The sequence below is a fragment of the Camellia sinensis genome, chromosome 8 (genome assembly GCF_055761805.1).
Source record: "Camellia sinensis isolate YWXY chromosome 8, ASM5576180v1, whole genome shotgun sequence".
NCBI classification, from domain to species: domain Eukaryota; kingdom Viridiplantae; phylum Streptophyta; class Magnoliopsida; order Ericales; family Theaceae; genus Camellia; species Camellia sinensis.
Window position 1 is genome coordinate 193,287,808 of NC_138968.1, and position 16,542 is coordinate 193,304,349.

Here is a 16,542-nt window from a genome sequence, read left to right on the forward strand (position 1 = left end):
GAAAAGGCCATCAGACATATAACATTTTCCTACATACATCTCATTCTTAGTAAGTACAAATTTAACACTCTCAGATACTGGCCTAAACCCATTCTTACTCAACAAAGATCCGGAAACAAGATTCTTGCGAATGTCCGGTACATGCAGCACATTGTTGAGAGTGAGTTCCTTTCCTGATGTCATCTTGAGTACAATCTTTCCTTGTCCTTCAACTTTGGAAGTTGAGGAGTTGCCCATAAAAAGTTGTTCACCATTATCCACTGAAGAATAAGATGTGAACATTTTTTTGTCGGCACAAATATAGCGAGTAGCACCAGTGTCCACCCACCATTCTTTAGGATTTATGACAAGATTTGCCTCGGAAACAACTGCAAAAAGATTGATGTCATCTACACTATTGAAAATCTTGTCCACTTCGGTCATATGGGCTTGAGCAGGCTTCTTGCTTTTTCTTCTTTTGCTTTTGCCTTTGCTACGGCAATCTTTGGCCCGATGTCCCTCTTTGTCACAGATGTAACATTTGCCATTAAACTTGTACTTTTTATTATCCCCCCTTTAGAGCCTTGTGATGAACTTTCTCTAGAAGACTTTCGTTTCTTGGTTTTTGAAGCATGTTCCACCGCATTTGCCTTAGACTCCATATGATGCTTACCAGCCCGCTTTTCAGAATTGCGGTTGTCCTCCTCAATTCTCAAGCGTACAATTAATTCGTCCATAGAAATTTCTTTGCGTTGTGTTTGAGGTAGTTCTTGAATTCCTTCCAGCCTTTTGGTAATTTTTCAATTAAAGCTGCAACTTGAAAGGATTCACTGAGTGACATGCCTTCTGCGTGAATGTCATGCAGAATGAGTTAGAAATCTTGAGCTTGGCTGATCACAGTTTTTGAATCAACCATTACAAAATCCAATAATCTGCCAACCACAAATTTCTTTGAGCCGGCATCTTCCATTTTGTACTTTTTCTCCAACGATTCCCAAAGTTCCTTTGCTGTCTTGACTGGACTGTAGACGTTGTATAATGTGTTGTCAAGTCCGTTCAAGATGTAGTTCCGGCAAAGGAAATCGGCATGTTTCCAAGCATCAACCGCAGCAACCACTTGCCGGTCGATTTCATCCTCTTTCAGGATAGGAGCATCTTCACGGAGGAAACGAGCCAAGTTCAGAGTTGTAAGATAGAATAACATTTTCTGTTGCCATCTTTTAAAGTCAGTTCCTGAGGATTTCTCTAGCTTCTCTCCATGACTTATTGGTATTGTCATCACAGGAGAGGGGGTTGGTGCAATCGCAGCCACCACAGTAGTACTTGTTTGGGCATTAGTTTCAGTAGCCATCAATTCTAATATATAAAACAAAATTATAATTAGAATTTACACTACACAGAAAATTAAACCAAATTCACAGAATTAAATTCTGTAAAAATAAAAGAAACAAGAATGTAACTTTTATTTTCCAATTAATTTGAAAATAAAATAAAATTTTATTTAAACAAATTAATTCCACACAAAAAATTAAATTCTGTAAAATAAAAGAAATAAAAAAAACTATAACTTTTATTTTTCAATTAATTTGGAAATAAAATAAAATTTTATTTAACCAAAATAATTCCACACAGAAAATTAAATTCTGTAAAATAAAAGAAATAAGAATATAACTTTTATTTTTCAATTCATTTGGAAATAAGATAAAATTTTATTTAACCAAATTAATTCCACACAAGAAATTAAATTCGGTAAAATAAAAGAAATAAGAATATAACTTTTATTTTTCAATTAATTTGGAAATAAAATAAAATTTTATTTAACCAAATTAATTTCACACAGAAATTTAAATTTCTTGTAACACTCCAATAATTAAAATATTGAAACAGAATTTTAAGTAACGAAAACTCAGAACATAATTTCTAAAACCCAAAATTAATTTCTGAAAAAATTTCACAAAAATATATTCTGAATTGTTAATGACACCAGTATCGTACTACTAGTTGTCAAAGAAAAGAGACAGTATATTACTACTATCTGTCAAATAGCATATAATCACCATTTGTTTTTCCAACTAGAATATTATTTTGTAAATTCACAGAAAATAATTTTCTTCAAAGAAGAAAGAGAAAAGGAAACAAACGAAAAAATTCTGTAAACAAAATTCTGTCTTAAGATTGTTGGAATAATCTTCTGTGTAAATAAAATAAACTGAAAATAAATCAAATAAAATAAAATAAACTTACAGAAATTATTTTGTTGAACCGAATCAATAATTAAAGACCAAGTCGAGTGTGTGACACTCTGTCCTTAAGACAGATTCGCCCCGATACGGTGCTTACGGTTGAGTGGCGTCTATCTCCCATGATACAATGATCTTAACCAATTTGTAGTAGCACTCCAAAATAAATTGTTCGACGAATCAAACCTGTGTTCTAACTCTCTAAATATCTATCCCTAAAATTATATATGGAGAATAATGCACTAAAAGGAAATGGACAGCAAAAGCACAAAATTTCAGACTCAATGTTTTTTCCGGATTCGGACTGCTGGAAAAGTGATATGTATATGGGGGTGTTTGGTGAGGCTTTTTTGAGCCAACTTATGGCTTCTGGCTTTTGGCTTTTTAAAAGTTATTTTAGACTGTTTGGTTAAACTTATTTCAAACAACTTCTGATTCTAACAACTTATTTTAAGTCAAAAAACCTGATTCTGAGAAGCTGCTCACCCTTTGCTTCTGATTATCAACTTCTGCTGTGGACATGTTAATTTACGGTTATACTCTTAGATTTTTTTATTTTTTATTTTTTTTTAAAATAGAAAAAGATCCAAATAGACTATAAAATATTATTATTATTTTTTATGAGAAATGTAGACAAATAGTGAAAAATAAAAAATAAAAAATAATTGAAAAAGCTACTTTACAGCTTATTTAACAAACATTACTCAGTAACTTAAATCTATAATCCAACAGCTATACCAAACAGATTAACAGCTTCTGATTAAAGTCATAATCTATAATCTGTTAAGCTATAATGTATAATCTGTTTTAACAGCTACACCAAACAGCACCTATATAGCCCACTTGTGACCTTTCAAACATACCTGAACTGGTATTTATTTGAAAAGAAAAGGTGCACCACTATATCAAACGAGGTTTGACCGTTGTAAAAAATTCAAACAACTTGAAAAAAGTTCCGTTAGTGGAAATTTGAAAAGTTTGTCCATTAGTGCAACTTGTTCCAAACTGATGGTGCTTTATTAATTAAACTATATGAAATATATATATATATATATATTAAACTATTTGAATAGTTTAATAAATAATGAAAGAGGTATAAATTTTAGGAAATCGTTTAGGAACCTAAAATTTAAATTTAGAATTAAATTAAATTCCCACAATTACAAACTTTAGGAAACCACTTAGGAACCTAAAATTTGAATTTAGAATTAAATTAAATTCCCACAATAATTTTTATTGAAAAAATTCAAAAGAATTTTATCTAAAAGATTAATGTTAGACCTGAAAACGACGTCAACTTCCCATTCACTCATAAATGGTTTTGACGTACCGTCTTCACCGTGTAACTTGCCACGCGGCAAGGAACACTTCACCTCTTCAGACCCACCCAAAAGACGTTTGGGACCCACTCAAATTTGGGCTCAAAAAATATGCCTATATTAAATCATTTTTCCAACAGGTAGTACCTTGAACTCAGTTTGCAAATGTCTCCAATGACAAATGAGGTAAAATTAGAATAAACATAACACATTTATTTAGGAAAATTTTCAAATGGGTTGAATTAATCTAATTTCAAACAAACCGTCCAAATTTTTAACACAATGATAATAAAATATAGTTATGGTCCTTAGAGAATGTGCTACCTATCAGTTTTCGTCGTAAAGTTTGTGATTTTGTTCTATTGGTCCCTAAACATGTATGAAGAAGACAAAACATAGTCTTACCTTGTTTAGGGATGAAATTGAAAATTTAGAAACTAAAGTAACACAAAATGCATACTTTAGGGACTAATATGTGTTTTATTATTATTAGGTTAATGATTTAGACAATCTTAACGTTTTAGAGTTAGTTAAATGGCCATTTACATTTGTTCCGCCATTCATGATATCGTAAATGCATAATATGTTGAATTGTTATACTTCAAATTATTTGTGTCAAGTATCTGCCTTTCTTTCCTCATTTCTAAATTATTCATGATCCCATAATTAATTAATTACTTCGCTATATGTTTCAGGGGTTGAAGTTGATCAAGAGTCATGGATGTATTCGTGTATATTAACTGAAGGATGACTTTGACCCATGACCAATGAAGACTGTATTTTTGTACATTATAAATTGAGATAGATTTGGAGGCATGTGTACTTTTGTTGTGGTTGATGTATGGTTAATGTTTAAACTGACCGTGCAAGACAAAAAAATTTGCATGTCATCTGTAAATGATGTGTATGTAAATAATTGCATTTGGTACATCGGTGGATACCATCGTTAGACTAGGTATCACACAATTGAGGGAGTATCACTCCTGATTTTTTTTACCCTTAAATGTTTGGTGAGTTTTTTTAGGAGGTGGTGATGGCCAACGGCGAGGGTGCCTGGTCGTGGGGGTGGTCAGAGCTGGTGATCAAAATGTTGCTAAAGGTCACAGGGTGGCCAAAGGGTGGTCCGAGGTCACGGAGGTTGATCGGAGTGTGTCAATGAAGATAGGCCGGTCGGTGGTGACCGGTGGTGATTTATAGTGATGGTGGTGGTTGGAGGTGGTAAGGGAGGAGAGATTGAAAACTTATTTTGAAAACAAAAAAATAAAAATAAAAATAAACTTTTTATTTCTATTTTTAAAAAAAAATTAATTCGATTAAACTTTTATGAGAACAAAAACAATATACCAAACAAGTGAAATTAATTCAAAAATATAGTGCAAGTGAAGTATGCGTTCTAGTGCAAATAAGGCCGCAGTTTTCACTTGCACCAAAGCACAAGAACATAAATCTCCCAAATTTTCTTCCTTAGTCATTGTCCTTCAAAACTGCTCATATGGAAATGGGCAGCATCTTTAAAAACAAGAAGGAACTGAACATTTGCAACCAATATTTTAGTTATCCATTCAGCAATATTCTCAAGCAACTCTTGTACAAGCATGACATGATACTACCACCAAATTAGAGGTTGGGGTTGCTTTTAAATTTGAAGCGAGCTTCAAATGCCGGTACGCAAGTATAGTGCTCTTTTTTAGCTATGATCAAGATCAAGATAAAGACAACTGAACCTACTTGATAATTTGCCATTATCGCCACTAAGAAGAGCTTTCACAATTTCCTTACACCATAGAAAAGATTGAATCAAAGATTAAGAAGTTTCAAACTTTCTATTACATATCCATTGGAACTAGTATTTTAGTGTTTTTCTGCTTGGGTTGTATGAGGTGGAATTCTCATATACAGTTCTAAGAGGGGCAGTCTAACCTATCTCAAATAAAGAAGTGTGAACATACAGTGCTCATCAAAGGTGCAGCAATGCTTTCTCTGAGATTGACTTCCACATCAACCTCGGCAGGAAGGTCAAGCTGCATCAAGGAATCAATCATTTGGGCAGTCGGGTATAGAATATCAATGAGGCGCTGATGCGTTCTGATCTCAAAATGGAACCTGGCATCTTTGTGGACATGTGAAGATCTAAGTACACAATAAATTCGCTTCTTGATTGGTAACGGCACAGGACCCATGGTCTTTGCACTGGGAGTCCTTGCGGCATCCGTTATTTGCTTGCATGAGCCCTCTATCAATCGCACCCAATATGACCCAAGTTTAATCCTAATTTTCTGCTTTAGTGCCATCTGAGAATTGGCAAAAAAACATAATAAGACGACCGGAATGTCACTAAAACTACTGAATATTAAAAAAAATATATAAGATATATCTAGTTGAAAATTCAGTTTCATTTATGTTGTGTTTGATTGAGGGATTTAAATAGAGATTTGGAAAGGGAAATGGAAAAAGTAGGTGAAATGTGAATAAAACATGTCTATATTTCACCTAGTTTCACACATCTTTTCCTTTTCCCTTTCCAAATCCCTCCTCAAATCCCCTAACCAAAGACAGCATTAATCTTGAATGATTTACATAGACTTCCAAGATATTTGACTAAACAGATTGCCATCAAAAGCTTAAATTAAACAACTGACATTTATCCAATGCAAGACTATTTTAATGACTAGTTATTCTTTTTCAAAAGATTATCATGTTGGGTATGTGGAGCCTAATTAGTACTGTACACCTCACCATGAAGTTGTGAATCCAACTTGGCAGTGAGTTGGGCGGAGGGGTTGCATGCGGCAGCCAGCCTGAACGTGGGAGTTTGGGGGGTGAACCCTAACATATACATTAAGCAGCCAATTTGTACTCTTTTCTTTTCTTTTTTCAATATAGTGAAACTAGTGTGAGCCAATCTTGCCAAACAGCGTATCTCTGTATGTCATGCTTTTTTTATTTGTAATTGATTCTTCTTGCTATTGTGTATTTGGTTAATTCCTCAACATATCACCATTCTTCTATTCTTTCTTATCAAATGTAAAAACATATGTACTCTATTTTTCATAAAATTTGAGAGACAAATGACATTTTAGAGCAAGAATCACAGTCCCACTACAGACGATTGTGGAGCCTTTACCACCCAAATGGTTATTTTGGGCTCTATTTCTACATACAAACATGTTGTTCAAAATTGTGAAATTAAATAAATAGATTTATGAAGAAAACAAATTATATACCAAGAACATATGCTGATAATTACAACTAAATTTCAACAGAAATACACAAAAAACAATAAAGGGTAAAGAGACAAAACCGAAACCTGCACGGAAGCAGTTTCCTTAAAACAGATTTCGCCGCCTCACGGGTCGAGTGCTTGAGGAAACCCGGCGTCTGTCTCCCAGGATACGACGGTCAAAACCAGCTACGGCAGAAGCACTATCTGTCTAGCTTAGCGAATAAAACAATGGCAGCACTCTCTCACAATAGGAACTATCAAGCAAACTGACTTGTAAAATAGAAGCAAAAATTTCTATATAGAAACTTGACAGGAGGGTCTCAATTTATACATGTATAGGGGAGAGAGAAAAAGCCTCCAGCCTTTAAGGCTAGTCATTAAAACACCAAGCATCCATAGCCCCTTTTCCACAAAATGAAAAGTATGTATGCCCAAAGGATTCACACCCTTTAGCCAAGAAAAAAGATTTAAATACTCTTTAAAATCCTATTCATGAATCTAACATCATGAAGCAATTTCTTGGCAATTTCTTATTCAAAACCCAATGGTTTTTGGCTCACTTGGACCCAACACAAAAAATGGTTAGGACCCACTTTAATATTTAATTAAAGTTACCGCACTTTAATATTAAATTAAAGTCCCCAAAAATCATTTTTTCCAACAATCCCCCACATGAATAAAAATTGACCGAATGTCTCAACAAACGGACATCGTTCAACAATAAAGACTCTGAGAGAGAGTACAACGGACTAACCCCGACATCAGAGAAGGTAGCTTTTGTCTTTGAACCTCTCCCAGTGAAAACCTATCGAGTTTACTGGCAGATCAGTGAATAAGATATCTTGAACTGCTCTACCGTTTATGTAAACTGAGACAATAGATCTCACACGGGAATTACTCCTACTACCATTATGTTCTCACTGGTGTGCCCTGTGTGGCCCTGGACACTAGCCTAGTTCAGCGAATGGTTTCAAAGAATCTTGGCCTGCCCAATTCTTCTAGAAGCGGCCCCACTTCAAACTCACATAGGTGACTCTACTAAAGTATCCTGCAATACTTAGCTCAACAGCTTAACACATAAGAGTCATTAAAAGCTCAGCTTATCCTCTACACTTGCAGGTATCACTAATAGAAGGAATGGCTGGAGGTTTAACCTCCTCAGTGACATACCACCATTACACGCAATTAGGTTGTCCCATTGAACCTAGATCTTAGGATCTCCAGTCAACTAGGTTGGGTTTCCATTCCGGTAACTTCCAAAGGCCTTAACCCCATTCCTTTTGACGACGTTTCGACTAACACTCGACTTAACCCTTTCGTTAGCGGATCTGCAATGTTGTCCTTAAACTTTACATAGTCTAAAGAGACAACTCCATTCGAGAGTAGTTGTTGTATGGAATTATGTCTACGACGGATATGTCTAGACTTTCCATTATACATATTACTCTGTGCCTTACCAATTGCAGATTGACAATCACAATGAATACAAATAGCTGGCACGGGTTTAGACCAACGTGGAATATCTTCAATGAAATGGCGAAGCCATTCTGCTTCTTCCGTTGCTTTATCCAAAGCAATAAACTCTAATTCCATCGTTGATCTAGATATACACGTTTGCTTGGAAGATTTCCAAGACACGGCTGCCCTCACCAAGAGTGAACACATATCCACTAGTGGACTTTGAGTCCTTTATATCTGATATCCAATTCGCGTCACTATATCCTTCAAGCACCGCTGGATATCGAGTATAATGCAGCCCATAATCCCGAGTGTAGCGTAAATACCTTAACACCCGCACAATGCCCTTCCAATGAGAAGCATCAGGATTACTTGTGTATCTACTAAGCCTGCTAACCGAGTAAGCTATATCTGGCCTAGTACAACTCATCAGATACATTAAACTTCCAATTACCCGAGAATATTCTAACTGAGAGACACTCTCTTTATTATTCTTGGTAAAGTGTAGACTTAAGTCTACAGGTGTTGATGACACACTCGTATCTGATCCACTAAACTTCTCAAGTATCTTATCAACATAATGAGACTGAGAAAGTACAATTCCGCCAGAGATTCTGGTAATCTTAATTCCCAGAATAACATCTGCAATGCCCATATCCTTCATGTCAAATTTAGAGTTTAACAACTTCTTGGTAGTTTTGATCATTTCATCGTTACTACCTATAATAAGCATATCATCAACATATAGACACAAAATGACATAACCTCTGTCAGTGTCTTTGACATAAATACACTTGTCACATTCATTGATTCGAAACCCATTCGACAACATTACATTGTCAAACTTCTCATGCCATTGTTTAGGCGCTTGCTTCAAACCATACAAAGATTTGACAAGTTTACAGACTTTCTTGCTTTGTCCTGGAGCTGAAAACCCTTCAGGTTGCTCCTTGTAGATTTTTTCATTCAAATTCCCATTTAAGAAAGCTGTCTTTACATCCATTTGGTGTATTTCAAGATTGCGCAAAGCTGCTATCGCAATCACTATGCGAATGGATGTTATCCTAGTTACAGGTGAGTACGTATCAAAGTAATACAGGCCTTCTCATTGCCTGTACCCTTTGATAACGAGCCTCGCCTTATACTTGTCAATAGACCCATCGGCCTTCATCTTTCGTTTAAAAATCCATTTGCAGCCTAAAGGCTTACAACCTGGAGGTAAATCTACCAACTCCCAGGTGTGGTTCTGTAAGATGGAGTCAATCTCACTTTTGATTACTTTTTTCCATAAAGGACTCTCAGGAGAAGTCACAGCTTCGTGGAAAGTTTGAGGTTCGTTCTCAACCATATAAGTCAAGAAGTCTGGACCAAAAGATTTGGATGTCCTAGCCTTTTTACTCCGTCTGGGCTCATCTAAAACCTCAATTTGATCATCACCTGGATCATCAACATGATCATCCTCACTAGCAAGCTCATCAAATTGCTCCAAAGACCTTGGAACCCCTGTATGGGTTCGGCAAGGAAAAATGTCTTCAAAGAAACATGCATTCCTTGACTCCATGATGGTATTCCTATGTATGTTTGGAATTTCAGACTTATGAACAAGAAACCGATATGCACTACTATTATGTGCATAACCAATGAATATACAATCCACAGATTTCAGGCCTATCCTAACCCGTTTGGGTGTAGGAATCGTCACTTTTGCAAGACACCCCCACATTTGTAAGAATTTATACGAAGGCTTAACGCCTTTCCATAACTCATACGGCGTCTTATCCACCTTCTTCTGGGGTACTTTATTCAGAATGTAATTTGCAGAGAGAATTGCTTCCCCCCACAAGTTCTGTGGCAATCCAGAACTTATCAACATTGCATTCATCATTTCCTTTAGCGTCCTATTCTTCCGCTCAGCAATCCCATTAGACTGAGGAGAATAAGGCGCCGTGGTTTAGTGGATAATCCCAGATTGAGCACAAGTCTCAATAAACGGAGATTCATACTCACCACCACGATCACTTCTTAGAGCCTTAATCTTGCGGCCTACTTGATTCTTAACTTCATTCTTATAAAGAACAAACTTGTCAATCGCCTCATCTTTGCTTTTGAGCAAATAGACATAACAATACTTAGTGCAATCATCAACAAAAGTGATGAAGTACTTATTGCCATCACGTGATTGTATAAATTTTAAGTCACACACATCACTATGCACTAAATCCAACGGTTCTGAACTTCTTTCAATAGAATGAAACGAAGATCTTGTCAACTTCGCTTCAACACAAGTTTCATACTTGTGTTTCGGATTAATCTTAAAAGATGGTATGTGATCTAACTTGATTAATCTACGTAAAGATTCAAAGTTCACATGTCCTAGTCTACCATGCCACAAATTGGAAGACTCAAGCATGTAAACAGAAGAAGATGCACCTTTATTCATCTTTGGGATAACAGTCATAACATTGAGTTTAAACATACCCCCCAACATATAACCCTTACCCACATACATTCCGCTTTTGGTAAGAACGACCTTGTCAGACTCAAAAACCATGCGAAAACCATGTTTACTAAGAAGAGACCCTGAGACAAGATTTTTACGAATGTCCGGAACATACAGGACTTCGTTCAAGGTCAGCTCCTTTCCTGACGTCAACTTCAGGACCACCTTTCCTTTCCCCTCAACAATCGAGGTAGCAGAGTTTCCCATAAACAACTTCTCACCGTTTGTAACCGGTTCGAAAGTTGTAAACAGTTTTTGCTCAGAGCAGATGTGGCGTGTAGCCCCAGTATCAATCCACCATTCTCTTGGGTTTGAACCCACCAGATTCACCTCAGAGACAACGGCAGACAAGTGCATATCATCCTCCTCATGGAAGTGCTCTTGTAAGTCTGCCATATGAGCACGAGGTTTGGTCTTGTATGGCTTCTTCTGCTTGCGGCAATCACTAGCCCGATGCCCCTCGTTACCACAGTTATAACGCTTCCCAAAGAACCGATAACCAGGTTCCTGCGGCTTGTAAGCCGACTTCTTTGCAACACCACCCCTTGGCCCCAGCTTAGAGCTCTTGTTCACAGGGGGCTTCTTCCTTATCCCAGAAGATTTGCCATGCTCAATGACATTGGCCTTTACTGAGGAGGTACTCCCTCCTTTCTTTCTATTATCCTCTTCAATCCGGAGTCGGACAACCAGCTCTTCAACAGACATTTCCTTGCGCTTGTGCTTCAAGTAATTCTTGAAATTCTTCCAACCATTGGGAAGTTTCTCAATGACCACAGCAACTTGGAATGACTCGTTCAAAGGCATCCCCTCAGCATGAATTTCATGCAAGATCACTTGGAACTCCTGGACTTGGCTTATCACAGTTTTAGAATCTACCATTTTAAAATCAAGGAAATGGCCAACCACAAATTTCTTTGCCCCGGCATCCTCAGTCCTGTACTTTTTGTCCAGAGATTCCCATAATTCTTTTGCTGAGCTCTTGGAACAAAACACACTATAGAGTGAGTCTACCAAGCTGTTGAACACATAGTTCCGGTAAAGATAGTCTGTCTGCTTCCATGTGTCAAGCGCCATGACTTTCTGCCAGTCAGGCTCATTCCCTGCCACGGCTGGAGGATCCTCACTCAGAACCTTGGCAAGGTTTAGCGTGGTCAAGTAAAACAGCATCTTTTGCTGCCATCTCTTAAAGTTTTCCCCAACAAATTTTTCTGGGCGTTCATGGTGACTAAGCGGTCCTCCCGGACCAGCCGGAGTAACACCAGGGTTGACCACAGAGGTCACAGCAGTAGGGGTTGGCAATCCAGTTGCCCCGGGGTTCAAATCCCCACTAACATTAGCAGTAGCAACAGCATCAGTGATAGTTTCCATTTCTGAAAATTACACCAGAATATCACTTCTGTGTTTCCAGAAATTAAACTTAACCCTTAGAAAATCCCTTAGAAGAAAAATTAATTCAAAAATTAGTCTCACCACAAAACCTAGAATCGAACATGGTCAAGAAAGTTTCCAGGAAGACTGGAGGGGTCACATCGGTCCCACTTAAAACCCAGTTAACCTTTTGACAAAACTTTTAAGAGCATGTTGACTCCTAGTCCGTGATAAACAAATTAAGAATTAAATTTTCTTAGGGATGAACTAGGTTAAAGCAAACCAGGGTCCAAAACTTTAACAAGCAATGTAAAACCATTGCTACAATAATATAAGCAAATAAAACTTGCTACTACAAATTGGTAAACAAATCAATTACATCTCAAGCAAACATGCTTCAAACATTTTGATAAAATAGCCAATCCATAAGGATTCTATGTAGTCCAAAAGCTTTTCCACGCTTAGGTATTCCTATTCAACACAAACGTTAGTAGTCCAAACATTTTTGTTTTTACATCCCAAATTCTATTCATTTGGTTTTATATTTGTTTTTCGCATTGGTATCCCTACAAAGAAAGTTAGTAGCAAACCACAACAAAATACAAACAAATAATCTAAAAAATTTAATTATAATAAATAATTGAAACCATCTAGCCAACTATTAATTATATAAGTAACCAACTAATATAAGGTACCAAAACAAAATACAATTTGTAACTTCAAAATTAAATTACAACTTTAAAATAAAGTTCAATACTCATGAGTCATGAATGAAATTAATTCATAATAAACATTTAAACTAATAACTCCAAATAGATAAGTCAAATTCAAAGTTAATGCACCCAATTAAATAATTCAGATTAATGCACCTAATTAAATAATTCAGATTAATGCACCCAAATAAATAATTTAGATTAATGCACCTAATTAAATAACTCAGATTAATGCACCCAATTAGATAATTTAGATTAATGCACCCAATTAAATAATTCATATTAATGCACACAATTAGATAATTTAGATTGATCATGTACACAATTCATAAAACTCTATAACTCCAAATACATTAAATTATGTAATCTAGCCTAGAAAATAATAAGTATGTAACAAATTGAGACTAGAATAGAATTAGCATGTCAAAGTTGCAACATCCATAAATTATATTTTATAACCTTAAAATTCATGCAAATCATGGTAGGGAAATGATGAACCATACGCATAAAACAAGATCATATTAATACAATTAAGTATGCAAATTATAATAGAGCATTCTAATTAAACTAAGCAATTAGAAAGTACCACTACATAATTTACAATTATTGAAATAGTGAGCAATTCCGCAACAATTCCTAGTGACATTATACAAAACTAACCTAATAGTCTATATAAATCTATTCGATCAATTTCATAGAAAAGATATATAAAATCGGTTTTAAGCTTGTTGTTCAAAATTATGAAATTAAATAAATAGATTTATGAAGAAAACAAATTATATACCAAGAACATATGCTGATAATTACAACTAAATTTCAATAGAAATACACAAAAAATAATAAAGGGTAAAGAGACAAAACCGAAGCCTGCACGGAAGTAGTTTCCTTAAAACAGATTTCGCCGCCTCACGGGTCGAGTGCTTGAGGACACCCGGCGTCTGTCTCCCAGGATACGACGGTCAAAACCAGCTACGGCAGAAGCACTATCTGTCTAGCTTAGCGAATAAAACAATGGCAGCACTCTCTCACAATAGGAACTATCAAGCAAACTGACTTGTAAAATAGAAGCAAAAATTTCTATATAGAAACTTGACAGGAGGGTCTCAATTTATACATGTATAGGGGAGAGAGGAAAAGCCTCCAGCCTTTAAGGCTAGTCATTAAAACACCAAGCATCCATAGCCCCTTTCCACAAAATGAAAAGTATGGATGCCCAAAGGATTCACACCCTTTAGCCAAGAAAAAAGATTTAAATACTCTTTAAAATCCTATTCATGAATCTAACATCATGAAGCAATTTCTTGGCAATTTCTTATTCAAAACCCAATGGTTTTTGGCTCACTTGGACCCAACACAAAAAATGGTTAGGACCCACTTTAATATTTAATTAAAGTCACCGCACTTTAATATTAAATTAAAGTCCCCAAAAATCATTTTTTCCAACAAAACATAATGTCCTTTCTTCCCTTCAGTTTTTCTCAGCAACCAAACAGAGCATAAACGGTGAAAAAGATTACATTCTCAGCATCGGCCTCAATACTGAGCGGCGACGAACCGGGATCCACCGATCCTCCAACCTGAACATCCCCAAATTAACATTGATCTCCTCAAATTCAGAGAAACATAGAGTATTTCATGACACAAAATTAGAAGAATTACAAACCTCAGTCGTAGCAGAGTCAGGACCATCTAGGGTTTCTTGGGAATCCAAAACTTCAAGTGCAGCAAAAACCCTAATAGTAGATGATCGAGGGGGTTTTAGGGCTTTTAGCGGCGTATAAGATGAGGGCAAAGAGAGAAGAGAAAGCTTGGGCTTGACAGCAATGGCAGAGAAAATGGATTGTAACGCCCTCAAAATAAACCCATAAATCAAACATTCTTGACATGCTTAGACATAAGAGACACTACAAAAAATAAGAGTTTTAGAGACTAAATGTTTTGGTCTCTAAAAGTGAAAATTTCGTTACAAAAGATATTTAAGGACCAATTTGTATTGTCATGAGGATAGTCGCTAAAAAGTCGTCCCGAAAAGTCCAAACCAAGGCTTTTAGCAACAAAATTTTTAAAATGTCACTAATAAATAGACTTTTAGGAACAAAATAATTTGGTCTCAAAATAGTTTATTTTTTGAGACAAAAAATTTGGTCCCAAATGGATAATAATTCATCAATAATGTCTAATTTTTGTTGCTAACAATATAATGACGACACTTTTCGCAACAAAAATATTTGGTCCCTAAAAAATAATTTTGTCCCTAACTTGTGGTCTCTAAAACCTTAATTTTTTGTAGTGAGAATAAAGCATAATTACATTTCATCAGAGTATTCATTACAAAAGGTATTACATGTTGACAACAAAAGTAAATGCCCTATAGGCTTACAACTTTCCAAGTCAATACTTGGTTACAAAAAATGGAAAGTACTAACTCTACACAAAATAAGTCCTTGGCTTGGTATACATGTAATACAACAAAAATAAACAAAGAAGTCTTCAACTCTCAAAGCCATCCAAGCTAAGATCTCGGAGGCGGCATAATACCTGAACCTGAAAATGATGTCCCATATAGGGTGAGCCAACGCCCAGTAGAGATATGCTAAACATAATATGAGCAATAACTAAAACATTAGCATTTGATAAATGTCTAACTCACATAAGTCAATTCATAACCTATTTCAGTTACATGACAAATGTGTCCATGATTCATTCCATTTTCCATTTCTTAACCAATTTCTCAATTCATAACCCTGGCTCAGAACCTGGCCATATACTTTAAATGAGATTATATCTCATATCAATAATACTTCCATTTTAACAATTCAAATGAGATAACAACTCATATCAAAACACTTCCATAAGCCTCAATAGATACACTTATTTGCTGTATCAGTAACATACAAAACACTTCCATACTTCACAAATGATACACAGATTTGCTGTATCAATAAGTCAATAGATACACATATTTGTTGTATCAGTGGAGTCCATCTCCTATCTCCTCCCAAATAATATCCGATTTAGGAGTCCATCCCCTATCTTTCCCTAAACCATGGAGTACATCCCCTATCTCCTCTCACTCAACACAATGTATATAAACACGTATCATATACATAAGCAATCAATACATAAATTTGATATATTATTCCAACCGTCATATTCGATGACATTTTCAATTGATTAGTTTTAGTTCGCCTAATCATCATGCATTGTCTACAACAATCAAGATTATCCTCCACCGATAGCCCAAAGCAGTAATTTCTAGACAGATAATAAATGCCTCAACAGATATATAATCTCAACATTTTCAAAGTGAGCGATTAATAAATCCAACTCCACCATTCTATCTCATAATGAGCCAATTTCACTATTCTCAACTCAATTTCATATTTCCATAATAGTTGTCATTAATTACACTAATGACCCAACTATGCCCAAACATGGCATTTTCCCTCTTTTCTCAATATTAACCCAAAGGCCCAAAACAACTTCAATAACATCAATAACCTCCCATTTTAGACCCAAAACACATATGTTTGAATCAAAGAACAAAACCCCTCTTTCCAATATAACATATTACAAACCCTAACTTCCTAAATCAAACCATTTATACAACAAGCTCAACATTTAGATTAAAGCTCATAAAGATGAGTAGGAATCCCTACCTCAAGAGATGAGACCCAAAGAAGATGGTGAAGAAATCCTGAAGTGCTCCAAATCAAGAAATTTTCGGATTGATAGGAAGCCC

The 16,542-nt window shown here is 35.7% G+C and overlaps 1 pseudogene across 1 annotated transcript in view; it reads right to left on the reverse strand.

Moving 5' to 3' along the window:
- LOC145797413 (small ribosomal subunit protein uS10c pseudogene) overlaps positions 1–14,636 on the reverse strand; it is a 138,714-nt pseudogene extending 124,078 nt beyond the window's left edge. Inside the window, exon 1 of the transcript XR_014338943.1 lies at positions 14,464–14,636. The product of XR_014338943.1 is annotated as a small ribosomal subunit protein uS10c pseudogene (transcript). The remainder of the gene's footprint in view (positions 1–14,463) is intronic.
- Positions 14,637–16,542: the final 1,906 nt, after the last annotated feature.